The 14,899-nt window shown below is 43.7% G+C and overlaps 1 long non-coding RNA gene across 2 annotated transcripts; it reads left to right on the top strand.

Annotated features, from left to right (window-relative positions):
• Positions 1–22: 22 nt before the first annotated feature.
• LOC132658128 (uncharacterized) lies at positions 23–7,396 on the top strand. Of its 2 annotated transcripts, none has more exons than XR_009597251.1 (2): positions 23–148; positions 6,448–7,396. It is a non-coding gene; the product is annotated as an uncharacterized LOC132658128 (long non-coding RNA). The 2 variants fall into 2 exon arrangements; XR_009597250.1 differs by having other exon boundaries at positions 6,083–7,396.
• The last annotated feature ends 7,503 nt before the right edge of the window (positions 7,397–14,899 follow it).

The raw sequence follows: 14,899 nt of genomic DNA, 5'->3' as shown, positions 1-14,899 counted from the left end.
GGCGGGCTTCTTCCGCTCTTGCGCACCGAAGTTAAGACCCCAGCGCGGAGAGAGCTCCAAGGCCCCGCCTCTGGTGGGGGTGGGGAAGAGCGGGTTCTTCGACTTGAGCTTGCGCCAGCCCCACGTGTGGGCGGCTTGAAGATTGCAGGTGAGGTTCGGCTTGTGGCGGTTTAGAGCTTTCATCTGGAGAATGAATAGACTGTAGCAAGAGCAAAAAAGTCTTCCGGGGCCTCGAGTAGTGATTTGCCTCTCTGAGTGATCGCGTATTGAAGTCTCCCGTTAGTTTGGGTACCTGTATATCTAGCCTGGATGTGGCTTGCTGGCGTTCTTAATCTGTTTACCCCCTGGCTTCCTTCCTTCCTTCTTTCAACTGGAGTATAGTTGCTTTTACATTGCTGTGTCAGTTTCGCTGTACCGCAAAGTCAATTAGCCACACGTATACATATATCCCCTCCTTCTTGGATTTCCTTCCCATTTAGGTCACCACAGAGCACCAGGTAGACCTTGCCTGTGCCGTACAGTAGGGACTCATTAGTTTATCTACTTTATACACAGTGAAAAAAAGACTCTTTGCGACCCCATGGACTGCAGCCTACCAGGCTCCTCAGTCCATGGAATTTTCCAGGCAAGAATACTGGAGTGGGTTGCCATTTCCTTCTCCAGGGGATCTTCCCAACCCAGGGATTGAACCCAGGTCTCCCGCATTGCAGGCAGACGCTTTACCATCTGAGCCACCAGGGAAGCAATATACACAGTAGTAGTGTATATATGTCAGTGCCAGTCTTAATTCATCCCACTCCCCTCCCTCACCCTTTGGTATCCATAGCTTAGTTCTCTATGTCTGTGTCTCAGGTTCTGCTTAACAAGATCATCTTTACCATTTTCCTATTTCCACATAAATGGCTTTAATATACAATATTCGTTTTCCTCTTTCTGACTTCATGCTGACAGTCTCTAGGTTCATCCACGTTTCTGCACATGACAAGTTTCTATCCAACCACTGTCTTTCCTGCTATGAGAGGGAGAAATAAATGGATCACAGCTGCTCTGGCAATGAAAGTGAAGTTGTTCAGTCATGTCCGACTCTTTGCAACCCCAGACTGTAGCCTACGAGACTTCTCCATCCATGGGATTTTCCAGGCAAGAGTACTGGAGTGGGTTGCCATTTCCTTCTCCAGGGGATCTTCCTGACCCAGGGTTTGAACCCAGGTCTCCTGCTGTGCAGGCAGATGTTTTATCCTCTGAGCCACCAGGGAAGCCCTGGCAGTAGCCAGTTAATTTTAGGTACAGAAGGGAGAGGGTGTTGCTAGCCACTCCAGAGCAGAATTTTATTCTGGCCAGGTAAGATCTTCCTTTGGCCAGGAGCTCTGGACAGTTTTGTCTTAAAAGTGGAACTGAAGTTGAAATATACATGTAATAGGGCTTCCTGATGGCTCAGTTGGTATAAAGAACCTGCCTGCAATGCAGGAGACCTAGGTACAGATCCCTGGGTCTCGAAGATCCTCTGGAGAAGGGAATGGCTACCCACTCCAGTATTCTTGCCTGGAGAATTCCATGGACAGAGGAGCCTAGTGGGCTATAGTCCACAGAATTACAAAGAATCGGACACAACTGAGCGGTTAACAATAGGCAATATAGGTGTAAGAAAGGAATCAGTAGCCTTGATTGATAATGAACAAGAACTGAAGGGACAAGGCTCAAAGCAGGCTTGTGGTAGATGAAGTAATGAGAATAATTTCCAAAGAGGCAAGTTAGCTCTGGGAGAACAGCAAGTGACTTTTGAAACTGTAAAATGTGCCTGTTTTGACCTACCCCAAGACACACACTTCTATTTAGTGACTGTAAAATGCAAACCAGATGTTAAACTAGTGTAGCTGGCCAAACAGCTTGTGTACCAGGAAAGCCAGGTATAACAAGAGTCTGGCACTTCAATACCAGTTGCAAGTAATATTGAAGGAGGAATTCTTACCTCTTTAATGTATTTGCTCTTAAACTCACTTTCTATTTAAAAGAAAAAAATTTTAAGAGCCTCCTAAGGAGTTTCTTAAGGAAGTTCTAATTTTTCAAGAGTATTTAAAAAAAAAATAAACTTCTATTTCACTACTGAAAAAGAAAATCCAAAACTGAAACTCAATTAAGAAAATACTAAGTGCAGACATCATTTCTGGCACACAGGGTACTTTCCGGCTCCCTCTGATTCCCAAGTGTCCTGATGAAAGGTGTTCCGAGGTTTAGGTCCCTATCCGTGGGACCAACTCCTCTTGACACAGTACTTTTTTTTCTTAGACTCTGAGCAAGCCCCTTAGACTGTAACTTCAAAAGTTCACCTGAATAGTCAGATAAAATGACTTCTCTGTAAGGCTGCTTGGAGGGTGAACTCACTCAACAACCCCCTCTATGATGATATTTCCTCAAAACTAGGTCTCTGGCTGTATCACTCTCTAGTGCTGAGTCTTCTCTAATCGCCTATGGGGTACTTTTCACGTTGAGACACATAGTACCTCCAAACCTAACATGTTTAAAACAGAACACACCTCATTCCATCTCTTTTCTCCCAAGCCAGTTAGTTCCCTTCCCTCATACTACATTTTCCAAGTCCTCAGAGTCAAAACCTTGCAATTTTGGGGAACCTCAGTTCCCCAAAATCTCCCCAGGTAATTCTCATCCTTTTTATTCTGCTCTCCTCTTTTCCACCATATAATTCATAATTTTGCTGTTTATTGTCTCTCCTCACCCAACCCAAGGGCCAAGAGGACAAGAATCTTTGTTTTGTTCACTTGTACAGCTCAGGCAGCTTGAACAATACCTAGCATATATTAAAGTGCTCAATAAATATTAATTGAATGAATGAATTCCCTTACAGCACAGGGGCTAGGAGTGCATCCCTTTCTGTTTAAACTTGAATTTAAATACCATTTGTGACAGTTACCAGATATCTGACCTTATGCAACCTCAAGGCTGGATTCTCTTTATGGGGGCTGTTTAGGAGATTAGATGAGAGAAGGCAAGAAAGTGAGGTACTAGACAAGATACGTAGCACATCTGTGATTGCTGCCTTCCAGTCACCAAATCCTGTTGATTCTCCCTATGGGATAACTCCTCCTGCTTCTCACTCCCACTGCCACTGCCTGGATTAAGACCAGTTGGCATGGTCTGGCACAGTAGAGTCTCTTCCTGTTGATCACACTCTTGGAATCATTTTCCTGAGCAACATCTCACTGAGTTGCTTCTCTGCCCAGACTTCTTTGAGGTACTCGATAAAATTTAGTCTTGAACTTAGCTGACCTGTGCCTTTCTTTTCAGCCTTGTCTTGCAATTCATCCTCCTATTTCCACTGCAGGGCTACATTCCATGGCACAGCTCTGAGATACACTGCCTGATCCCTCCCCAAGCTCTCCAGTTCCCTCACACCCCTATTCCTCCTATAAGGACACTCATTCTCATCTCCTCAGCTAAGAAGCTCAGATTCACCCATCTGCCTCTTTCCCCCTATATGCCCAGTGCATATAATTTGAATTTTTATTACCCTGAACCAAATAAAATGGCCACTTTTGTAGGTCAAAAGCTTCCAATATTGGTAATCATATGGTTTAACTTAAAAGAGCTGTAACAGGCTTCACTAAAGATTGGCAAAGCAGGACTTTCCTGGTGGTCCAGTGGTTAAGAATCTGCCTGCCAATGCAGGGGATACGAGCTCGATCCCTGGTCTGGGAAGATTCCACATGCTGTGGAGCAACTAAGCCTGTGCATCAGAGCTACTGAGCCAGCACACTAGAGCCTGTGCTCCACAACAAGAGAAGCCACCACAATGAGAAGCCCTCACACTGCAACTAGAGTAAGCCCGTGCACAGCAACAAAGACCCAGTGTAGCACAGAAAGATGAGCAGAGCCTGAATACCTTTTATCTTTGTGTTCTCTACCACCCTTGCTATGTGGCTTGGCTCATAAAAGTTCAGTAAATGAAAAGTTGAACTGAAAACTGTGGAAAGATAAGGGAACAACTGAGAAATGTTTTCATAATTGCCTTTCCTTCCCACATAGACATGACTCTCAGTGAGGCACCCTGGGTGTACCCTGCCATGCAATGATGGACTATCTAAAATCACACACACACTGGGCTATGAGAATTACTTCACAGGTTCAAATAAATTCTGATCTTCTGTTGAGGTTGCCTTTAAGCTGGGCCCTAAAAGAGGCCTAGGATTTTGGATGGTATATACTTATTAATGGTGAGGGACAGAGAGGCCTGGTATGCTGCAGACCATGGAGGGTCACAGAGTCAGACAAGACTTGGTGACTGAACAACAACATACATTAATACCCTAAAGGATACTTCCTGCAAGGAGTCAACTTCATTTTCAATATAACACAAACTGAAAGCTAGAATTAGAACATCAGGCTCCTTGAGGGCAGAGGCCATATGTGCTCCTGAGTGTATCATCAGTGCTTGGCATAAAGTAAGCACTCTGATCATTCTCTGAATATGCATTCTCACTACTTGGGTTTTGTACTATGTTGAACTGTTTTTATTCGAAGAGATTTGTGAATAAATGAGAAATCCAAACTCAAAAACCTAAAAGCCCAGAGATTTCATATTAGAATTTGAGTTTTTTTCCACAGGCAAATAGATTTCCTCTGGGAAATCTTTCAGAAAGATGAACCCCTTGCTGATTCCATTGCTAAGGGAAATCCCCAGGAAACAGAGACTTCAAGAATATGTGCCTTGGGTGCCAAGCAGCAGCTAAACTACTCACTCAGGTGGACTTCCCCCTGGGCTGGTGAGCTTTCATGAAAGTCTGGGTACGAATACTCCTGCAGCTTTAACACAAGCCTATGGGGGCAGACTTGCTGTGTCTGTGTGGAAAATTTGATCTTCCTCTCTGTGGGGCCACTAAGTTAGACATTCTGAAATGACTTTCTGGTTTTTTGAAAAATTTTAGAGATGACTTGACATCTCGTGAGTCTTGGAAAATCTCCTGGGGGCCTCCATTTGGCAAGGCCCACATTCTCCCCTGGGGGTGGAGGTAGGTGGAAGGTAGGGGTTACCCACAAGGCAAAGGTAAAGTGGCAGCATAGATTCCCAGTGACTGCAGACATGCTGAATCACATGGCTTTTAAAGGCAATATAAAAATTTAGTCCTTGGCTTAGGATGCTCTGCTGGTGGTTTCAGTGAGCCAGGGAATATACAAATGAAGCTTATCTGTGTTTCCATGTGATATGAGCAGGTGTTGGAACACTGGTAGGTAGAGTATCTTAGAAGAGTTAGGATGCCCCAGAAGTCAACTGTGGCCACAAAAGAGATGGAGACGTAGCAGCTCTGGCTGATCAGCTGAAGGGAGGTAGCTCCCTGGCCAGACCAATCACCAATCAGGTGCCTCAATAGAGGACTGAGGGCAAGAACCTGGTTCTGTTTGTCTCTTTCTCATACCAGTCGAAGTCCTTAAGTTCTTTCTGTACCCCAGCAGCTATGGTAGGGAACCTAGGAGTTGTCATTCTGGCTGAGTCCTGGGGAAAGAGAAAACGGTGATTTCTTTGTACTCCAGTTCTACTATACAATTTATGGGCAAAGGAGAGGGACAAATGGAGCCTCAAATGTGGTGTGGGATGTGCTACTGTGACTTACAGGAGGCACACGGTTATGTTTCTGCTCAAAATCTCTTCAAACCACATTCCAATAAAGTAATATACCCCAGCGCTCTCGGCTTTAACACCTAGTGTGTGGTTCTCTTACTCTCCAGTACCAGTGGTGGGTACAATATGGTGTCTATCGACAGAGCAGTCACAAATTATCATTGCCTTGCTACTCCACCCTTTTCTTACCAGTCTATATAATTCTGTGCCTGGAATTCGATCAGTCATCTCCAAAAATGGTAACACTGTCCTTTGATTTGAAAGGGAATAAACTTGTATCGGCTCAACCCAAAGGACATTTTACTTAACTATATCTATCCAGGAACTCCTTCTAGAGAGCCAAAACCTTTAGCTTTCCGGTCACCCTTGATTTTTAGCTGTAACAACTTTAGAATTACCCTCTTAAAACTTTTGATGCTTCTCTTGTTTTTCAAAACTCCCCCTTTAAAGGAAGACCCAATGCTTGACGGATGACTGAGCTCATTTCTGAAAGCCAAGGACTTAGAGGAACACTAAGAATTCTCACGGGTCTCCCCAGAGTACTGGAAGCAGCGATGGAAGACCCCAGCTGGTTTGGGCTTAACCGTTGGTGGTTTTTTAACATACAACTTCCCCTTAGGCATGATAACACAGGAAGCCCTTCATAGCTTGAGAGAACAGCAAATGTTCCAGTGAAAAATAAGATTGGGGAAGGGAGGGGCCTGAGTCCTGAACAGGGTCGGGCTTTGCTCCAAGTGTCAGAAGCACTGGATTTGGATCTGACGCTGGCCAGAGATCACCTGGTGACCACCACCTCGATTTCTTCTCTCAAACAGGTAAGCACGCAGTACCTACCCTTAAAGGCATGGAGAAAAAAAATATTAAGCACTACAAAGAAAAGAAGTCACCTACTAAAGACTTGCTTCTGCCATTGTGAAAGGAGAGGACACCGGTGAATAAAGCCTGAATCGGTGGTGGTTTTGCTCTTTCTCTAGCAAGAAGGAAGCCAAGTATTGCACCAGGCTACACTGTATGCTGCAACTGTTCAGAAGAGAAACTCAGTCTGTTTTCTGAACTTTGAAAGCAGCCAGTTGTTACCCACCCTATCCTGCACATATGTGGCCTCAGCGGTGAATGTGGACAGGGGATGGGAACTGTTAGCATCAGTCAGTTCACTGAGAAGATTTTCACACCTATGATGCATTCCTTAATCTTGGGGTCTTTGTGAATGTTATTTGACTTCCTTCACTCTACTAACTCCAACTTCACCTCACACCCATTCCCGGGCCCTGATCAGGTGGGGAAAGGTGGGTGCAGAAGTTGGTCAGGCACTGAGAGGATGAGTCAAGAACAGAGAGGAAATAAGACTCAACAGCCTTCTCTTCAGCCTGGAGATACTTCCTCTTCCTTGAGGTTTCCTAATTGGCTTCCTCTCATTCCTATTTTTTCACCGCAAAATTAAGTAATCGCTGGTGCTCAGAATAAGCCCAAGTTCTCTTGAGATAACTGGGGGAGAGAGAGTAAATGAATGAGGTGTCTAATCATTATAACCAATATTTTCAGTCACTAATTTAGGAACTAGTTCTTGAGAACCCAGGTACTGATGAGAAAGCAGAGTGCTCCAGTTTTACTTCCTACTTGCTTTGAAAGTACCTGATAGACCTCAGCTGAGATCCGCAACTTCTAGTGTGCAAGTCATCCATCGTGGTGAGAAAAAGGCAAGTTTCAAGAATCAACCACAGACAACAGATTAAACACTTTTCCAGACTAAAGACTCTGAAATGATGTCTTATAGGTGCAGAGCAAATTTTATTCTGGTTTTCATAGTCTATGTAGATGCCTAATATTTAATTCGTTTAAGACATGGAGGGGGTTAAATAGTATGATCAAAGAGGGTGGCATTGAGAGGTTATCATTATTTCTTGAGGATCTGTCAAAGCACCAAAGACTATGCTCCTGAGCTAGCCAGCACACACACACACAAAATACCAAGGAGCAAGAGGGGGAATTCACTCAAAGGAGAAGTGGGAATCAGAGGTAAAAATTAGGAAGACATTTTCAAACAACTTCTCCAAAATAATTCAACCAGCATTTATTCAGCTTCTTCTATGGGTAAGCAGCTGGACCGGTTGCTCTGGAGACACACAGATGAGACAGATGGGGCCCCGCTGGAATTCAGTGGGCAGGAAAGATGAAACACAAATGAGAGCTAAGTACAGGGCAGCTCATGATACATAAGGCAGTGTCCAACAGAGCACGGCAGATGGGAAATGACCGTGGCCACAGGGAATGCAAGCTGCCTGCTGAAAGAAATATGTCTGAGCTCAGCCTGGGAGGACAAGAACTCTGACAGATGTGTTGGCTGTTAGGGGCAGTTTGAGTGGCACCATGATGCAACGTGGACTGGGAGTGGCCAAGAACAGGGAGACAGAGGAAGAAAAGAAGAGTCTGTGTTTAGGTCATGGCAATGGCTTAGCCTGACACAAAAATGTTCTGGAGTACAAATGCAGGGAGGAGGCCTTGAATGCCAAGTAAAGGAACTGCTGTGGCTGAAAGGTAATGGGGAGACATTTAATGTTTCTGAGTAAGGAAAGTGGCATGATGAGCATTACGCTCCCAGAAGATAAACTTGGTGTATTTATGAACTGTAGATGGGGATATCAATCAGGAGGCTACTGCTATTAGTCCAAGTGAAAGTTTGAGAAGGTGTGAACTGGGGTGGTAGTTAGGGAAATGGAAAGGAAATAAGATGCCAGAGATTTTTAAATAGCTCTCTGCCCCATTATTAAATGTGATAAACTATTCATAGCACTATTTCTAATAGGCAAAACCTAGAAGCTATCCAAATGCCCATCAAAGCAGAATGGATAAACTGTGGTATATTCACACTGGTGTTAGTCACTCAGTTGTGTCCAACTCTTTGTGATCCCGTGAACTGCAGCCCCCCAGGCTCCTCTGTCCATGGGATTCTCCAGGCAAGAATAGTGGACTGGGTACCTGTTCCCTTCTCCAGGGGATCTTTGCGACCCAGGGATCAAACCTGGGTCTTCTGCATTGCAGGCAGATTCTTTACTGTCTGAGCCACCAGGAAGTCCATATTCACACTATAGAACATTATAGAATAATGAAAATGAATGAGATACAATTACATGTGACAATACAGATGAACCTCCCACAATACTGAATGAAAGAAGCCAGGCACAAAAGAACACATCCTCAATGATTCCATTTACATGAAACGTAAAAACAGGCAAAAAAAAAAAAAAAAAAAAAAACTATTAGAAGACTAGAGAGTGGCTACCTTTATGAGGGCAAGAAATGATGGAAGCAAGCACAAGGAGGCACCTGGGTTCTGGTGACAAGCATGATGAACAGGCTGATAAAACTACAATCTGACTTTCGTTCTCCCACTCTTCCTTTCATTTTTCCTGCCTTTAGACAAAATCTCTGGAAAGCCCCCTTACTTTTCTGTTCCTCTTAGATAATATGCAGTGCTATGGTCACTGTAAGTCACCAGTGCAGTATCAGTTCAGAAATTACAATACACAGGGTTCTATACCAACAGATTCTAGGCAGTACTGTATCATTTTTTTCCTGCCAGCTTAGGTCAGTTTCATACTAAAGCTTCCAGTGGAAAGGGGTTGGAGCATGGTTGACTTTTCCTTCCTGACCACTTCTGGCTCAGTTTTACACCTACCTCCCTCATTCACCCACCTCCACCAGCCAAGGTGGAGGACAGGTAAGGGTGGGTGTCTTAATGCTTTCTAGGCCTAGCCACTGTTTATAGCTGGTGTCTCTGGTGAGCCTGACAGATAGTTAAATTGGATGCTTCCTGCTTGGCCACTTTTCTAGGCTCTTTGGTGGTTCTCTGCTGAGTCCATCTATTTTTATATGTAGGTTGCCCCCTTGCACTCTTTCCTCAACCCCTGGCCATCTAGAAGTTCCCCTCCAGGCTAAGAAAATGTAAGGCAACTCTCTTTCCACCCAGCTGGCCTCCACCTGGCCCTTGGGGCAGCTTCAGGGCAGCAGCCCTTTCTGGCTCATTTTCAGTGTCCCTCGTCAGCTCTGCTGTCATCTTCTAGCTTTGCTGGCAGAGTCAGGCCCATCCACAGAGGCTTCAGCTTTCACTGAGGTTGGTGGGTTCCCCAGACTGCTGAAGGAGCCCCGAGTCTTCCTATTGCGATTTCCCAGAGTCCTGACATCAGAGGGCACCCAAGGAACTGGGAACCTGGCCACAGCTCTCTGTAAGGGAAGATCTTTATCTTTTTCCTTCCCCTGACTCTCTTACATCTTTGCCCTGGTTGAGGGGATTTCAAATCCTAAAAGATGATGCTGTGAAAGTGCTGCACTCAATATGCCAGCAGATCTGGAAAACTCAGCAGTGGCTACAGGACTGGAAAAGGTGTTTTCATTCCAATTCTGAAGAAAGGCAATGCCAAAGAATGTTTAAACTACTGCACAATTGTACTCATCTCACACACTAGCAAAGTAATGCTCAAAATTCTCCAAGCCAGGCTTCAACAGTCCATGAACCATGAACTTCCAGTTGTTCAAGCTGGATTTGGAAAAGGCAGAGGAACCAGAGATCAAATTGCCAACATCTTCTGGATCATTGAAAAAGCAAGAGAGTTCCAGAAAAAACATCTACTTTTGCTTTATTGACTACGACTATGTGGATCACAACAAACTGGAAAATCCTTAAAGAGATAGGAATACCAGACTACCTGACCTGCCTCTTGAGAAATCTGTATGCAGGTCAAGAAGCAACAGTTAGAACTGGAAATGGAACAACAGACTGATTCCAAATCAGGAAAGGAGTATTTATTTAACTTATATGCAGAGTATGTCATGCGAAATGCTGGGCTGGATGAAGCACAAGCTGGAATCAAGATTGCCGGAAGAAATATCAATAACCTCAGATACGCAGATGACACCACTCTTATGGCAGAAAGCAAAGAACTAAAAAGCCTCTTGATGAAAGTGAAAGAGAAGAGTGAAAAAGTTGGCTTAAAACTCAACATTCAGAAAATGAAGATCATGGCATCTGGTCCCATCACTTCATGGCAAATAGATGGGGAAACAATGGAAACAGAGAGAGACTTTATTTTGGGGGGCTCCAAAATCACTGCAGATGCTGACTGCAGCCATGAAATTAAAAGACACTTGCTCCTTGGAAGGAAAGCTATGACCAACCTAGACAGCATATTAAAGAGCAGAGACATTACTTTACCAACAAAGGTTCGTCTAGTCAAAGCAATGGTTTTTCCAGTAGTCATGTATGGATGTGAGAGTTGGACTATAAAGAAAGCTGAGCACAGAAGAATTGATGGTTTTGAACTGTGGTGTTGGAGAAGACTCTTGAGAGTCCCTTGGACTGCAAGGAGATCCAATCAGTCTATCCTAAAAGAAATCAGTCCTGAATATTCATTGGAAGGACTGATGCTGAAGTTGAAACTCCAATACTTTGGCCACCTGATGCGAAGAACTGACTCATTGGAAAAGACCCTGATGCTGGGAAAGACTGAAGGCAGGAAGAGAAGGGGACAACAGAGGATGAGATGGTTGGATGGCATCACTGACACGATGGACGAGCTTGACTAAGCTCCAGGAGTTGGTGATGGACAGAGAAGCCTGGCGTGCTACAGTCCATGGGGCTACAAAGAGTTGGACATGACTGAGTGACTGAACTGAACTGAGGGGCCAGGAGTTGTGAGGCAGAGTCTCCTTTATTCCTTTTGTAAATTCTGCATGTGCAGTGTCTGCCTCACACTCACCATTTGGGAATCTTGATATGTACTGACATTTGTGCCTCAGTGGAAATGGAGACAGAGTCCTAATGGTCTGTTACTCAAGTATCAGTTTCAAATTGTACAGAAGACAGAGAACTAAAAATCAACCACAATCCCAGAACCCAGAGATTCTGGAATCAACAAAATCTTATATTGTGGAATCAACAAAGTCTTAACCCATGCCAAGACACACAGTATCATTTTAATCACTGTAACATTTTAAATTATATTTGTCTCTTCCTTCCCTTGTTTTGAACATTTCATTATTCCCCATTTTGTTATTCTTCTCAATAACATTATTATGAAGAATATCTTCATGTACAAACCTTTTTCAAAAAGAATTATTTCCTTTGGAGAAGTAGTTAAGAGTTGAATAACTAGCGTGTGACAGATATTTTGAAGGTAAAATCGACATGCTTTGCTAATTGAGTAAATAAGTAAGTAAGAGATAAGGAGGAGGAAAAATAAAGTAAGGCAGGAGATCACTTTCTGGGGGTGAAGAGGAGTTGTTTTCATAGTGGTTGAGGGTCCACAGGCTACCAAGGTAGAAATGCTCGGCTGCAAATGGAGAACTGGAAAGAAAGCAAGGGTAGAGATGGCTCCTTCCTCTGAGAAGTCTGGCTGTTACACTATGCCTACGGAACCACATGTCAGGCTAGAAGTCCAAAGAAATTTGTAGTTAGATGAGGGAAAAGTGAAAGTGTTAGTTGCTCAGTCGTGTCTGACTCTTTGTGACCCCGTGAACTGTAGCCTACCAGGCTCCTCTGTCCATGGAATAGGTAGCCACTCTCTTCTCCATGGGATCTTCCAATCCCAGGGATTGAACCTGGGTCTCCTGTATAGCAGGCAGATTCTTCACCATTTGAGCCACCAGGCAAGCCCAAAGATGAGGGAAAGAGCCCATGAAAAGAGATTACCTGAGAGGACAAGTTCTGAAGTTAGCAAGAAAGGATAGTATGGATGCAGGTAGAAAAACTAACCTAGAAAAGTAAGAAAAAGGTGAGGGCAGAAAGTTGTTGGAAAAAGCAAAAACTGATGAGGCTCTTAACAGATGGTTCTTAGTTCCTGCTAAGTTCATCTGCCAAGAATGAGTGGTGAGGTTATGACTCAGAACATAGAATCCTTAGTGTTATATTATAATTATTTTTAAATAACCTTGGAGCTCCTTTGAGACTACTTAAAACATGGTCTGTAGCACTGGCATCACCAGGCACATGAGACCTGAACCAACTTTTTAAACAAGATCCTACATCCATCAGAGTGTGAGAGGTATGCTGACTACCTTCCCCACTGAACAGAAAGGAAATGAAGGCTGCAGGAGAAAAGCTATTTTTCAAGTTAGGATGACAAAGATTGTGAGAGCTCCTTCAGGAAATTAATGGGAATTCACTGAAAGATGAAACAGAGAACCTTCAAATGGGAGTGAAGTTCCAGCAGCATAATTTCATGACTTTTGTAGCAACACTGGTGTGTAGGAGCAGAGGAAGTGGACAGATAGATCTCGGGTTACCCAAAGTTAGGTTTAAAATTGGTAAGATGGGCACCACAGGAGGTAGAATGAGTAAATGAATCTGAAGTGTTACTGAAAGTGAAAGTCGCTCAGTTGTGTCAGACTCTTTGCAACCCCATGGACTGTACAGTCCATGGAATTTTCCAGGCCAGAATACTGGCGTGGGTAGCCTTTCCCTTCTCCAGGGGATTTTCCCAACCCAGGGATTGAACCCAGGTCTCCCACATTGCAGGCAGATTCTTTACCAGCTGAGCCAGAAGGGAAGCATTACTAGAAGCACAAGGGAAGTGTTACTGAAGCATTCATGAAATGAATAGTTTAAGGGCAGGGTGGGATGAGAAAGCAAGCAGATGGGAATGGACGAGAGAGGCCTCTAGGTAAGGAAGGAAGAGGCTTAAGAACAGGTCTAGGAACTAAAGGTAGGGATGAAGCAGTGGGACAGGTAAGGAGGTTGTGCTCAAAATGAAGAGCTTGAAAGTCTGATATCCTGAAAGTGGAGCACTTTTACATGTTTAAAAGATCCAGGTTGGCATCTCCTGGGAGGTATCATCAGAGCTTAAGTGGTTAAGAAACCGTGAGAACAAGGACTTCCCTGGTGGTCCAGAGAGCTGAGACTCCGCACTCCCAATGCAGGCAGCCTGGGTTTGATCCCTGGTCAGGGAACTAGATCCACATGCCACAACTAGAGGTCCCATCGGTTGCAATTAAGACCTGGCACAGCCAAATAAATAAATAAAAGTATTGAGGAAAAAAAACAAAAGAGAAGGAAATGATGAGACCAGAATATGGAAGCTGTTGAAGTCTCTGGGGGTAATAGCAGTGGAAATGGGAGACAAAAAAACTGCCACTTATAAAGCACAAACTGTCCAATACTGACTTCCTCACAGAAACCTATCAAAGAACAAAAAGAGCCACATGATTTACTTTAAAAAATAAAAAGCAAGAGAGCTTTTTAAGAAGAACTAAGAGAAGTTGTGTAAATCAGCAAAACTTCCTCAGGCTTTGCCTTCAAATAATTGGTCTGACCAGAGTTTATTTCGTTAGGAGTTGGAGATCAGAGAGCCTAACTTGGAAAAGACCCATTTCTTTAAGGATTTGATTATTCCTGCCAGAACACGACTATGGGCCAAAAGACATGATCTTTAATTTGACCCAGTAGCTATCATCAGGGTGACAGTTTCCTGGAACACAAATTTCCTTCTGAACACCAGGAAACCTTGATTAGTGTTTTGTGAGTACACCACCATGTGAGCAGGACTTTATGGTGTACAGCAATGCCCTAGCTTAACTTGACTGCCTCGTTTTATGAATTTATATTATGATGTTTGAAGTACATGAGGAAGAAGTGCTAGAAGACTATGAGAACAAGGAAAAGTTTGTTTTTTTTTTTGTCTGGGGGGGGGGGGAAACGTATTATGAAAGAGCTCAAAGAGAATGAATGATCTTTTAAAAATTATGTGGATAAATGTGTAATATATGGGACTTCCCAGGTGGCTCAGTGGTAAAGAATTCGCCTGCCAAGGAGGCTCAGGTTCAATCCCTGGGTTGAGAAGATTCCTGGAGAAGGAAATTGTAACCTACTCCAGTATTCTTGCCTGGGAAATCCCACAGGCAGAAGAGCCTGAGGGGCTATAGTCTGTGGGGTCCCAAAGAGTCAGACACAACTAAGTGACTAAACAACCAACATATATATATATATGTATATATATATAAAACAGGCATAGATATGTATAAAAACTGAATAGTGTTAGATTACTGAGCTTTGCAGCAGAGGACAGAAAAAAATGAAGCTTTGGATTCTATGGCACGGTCACTGGAAAGAGGAAGAAAATACAATGATTTATTTTTAAAGAATTAATAATACAGTACATCTTAAGTAATATGTCTGGGTGAGGAACTTACCTTTGGTTTGACCTGCCATAACTACTTCCAGAGGAACCTGTTTCAGGAAGGTGGAGGCCCCATACTATCCTGCCTGGCCAAGATGTC

Source organism: Ovis aries, chromosome 18, assembly GCF_016772045.2.
Source record: "Ovis aries strain OAR_USU_Benz2616 breed Rambouillet chromosome 18, ARS-UI_Ramb_v3.0, whole genome shotgun sequence".
NCBI lineage: Eukaryota > Metazoa > Chordata > Mammalia > Artiodactyla > Bovidae > Ovis > Ovis aries.
The sequence above is the reverse complement of the archived record's forward strand: the minus strand, read 5'-3'. Positions and strand labels throughout refer to the sequence as shown.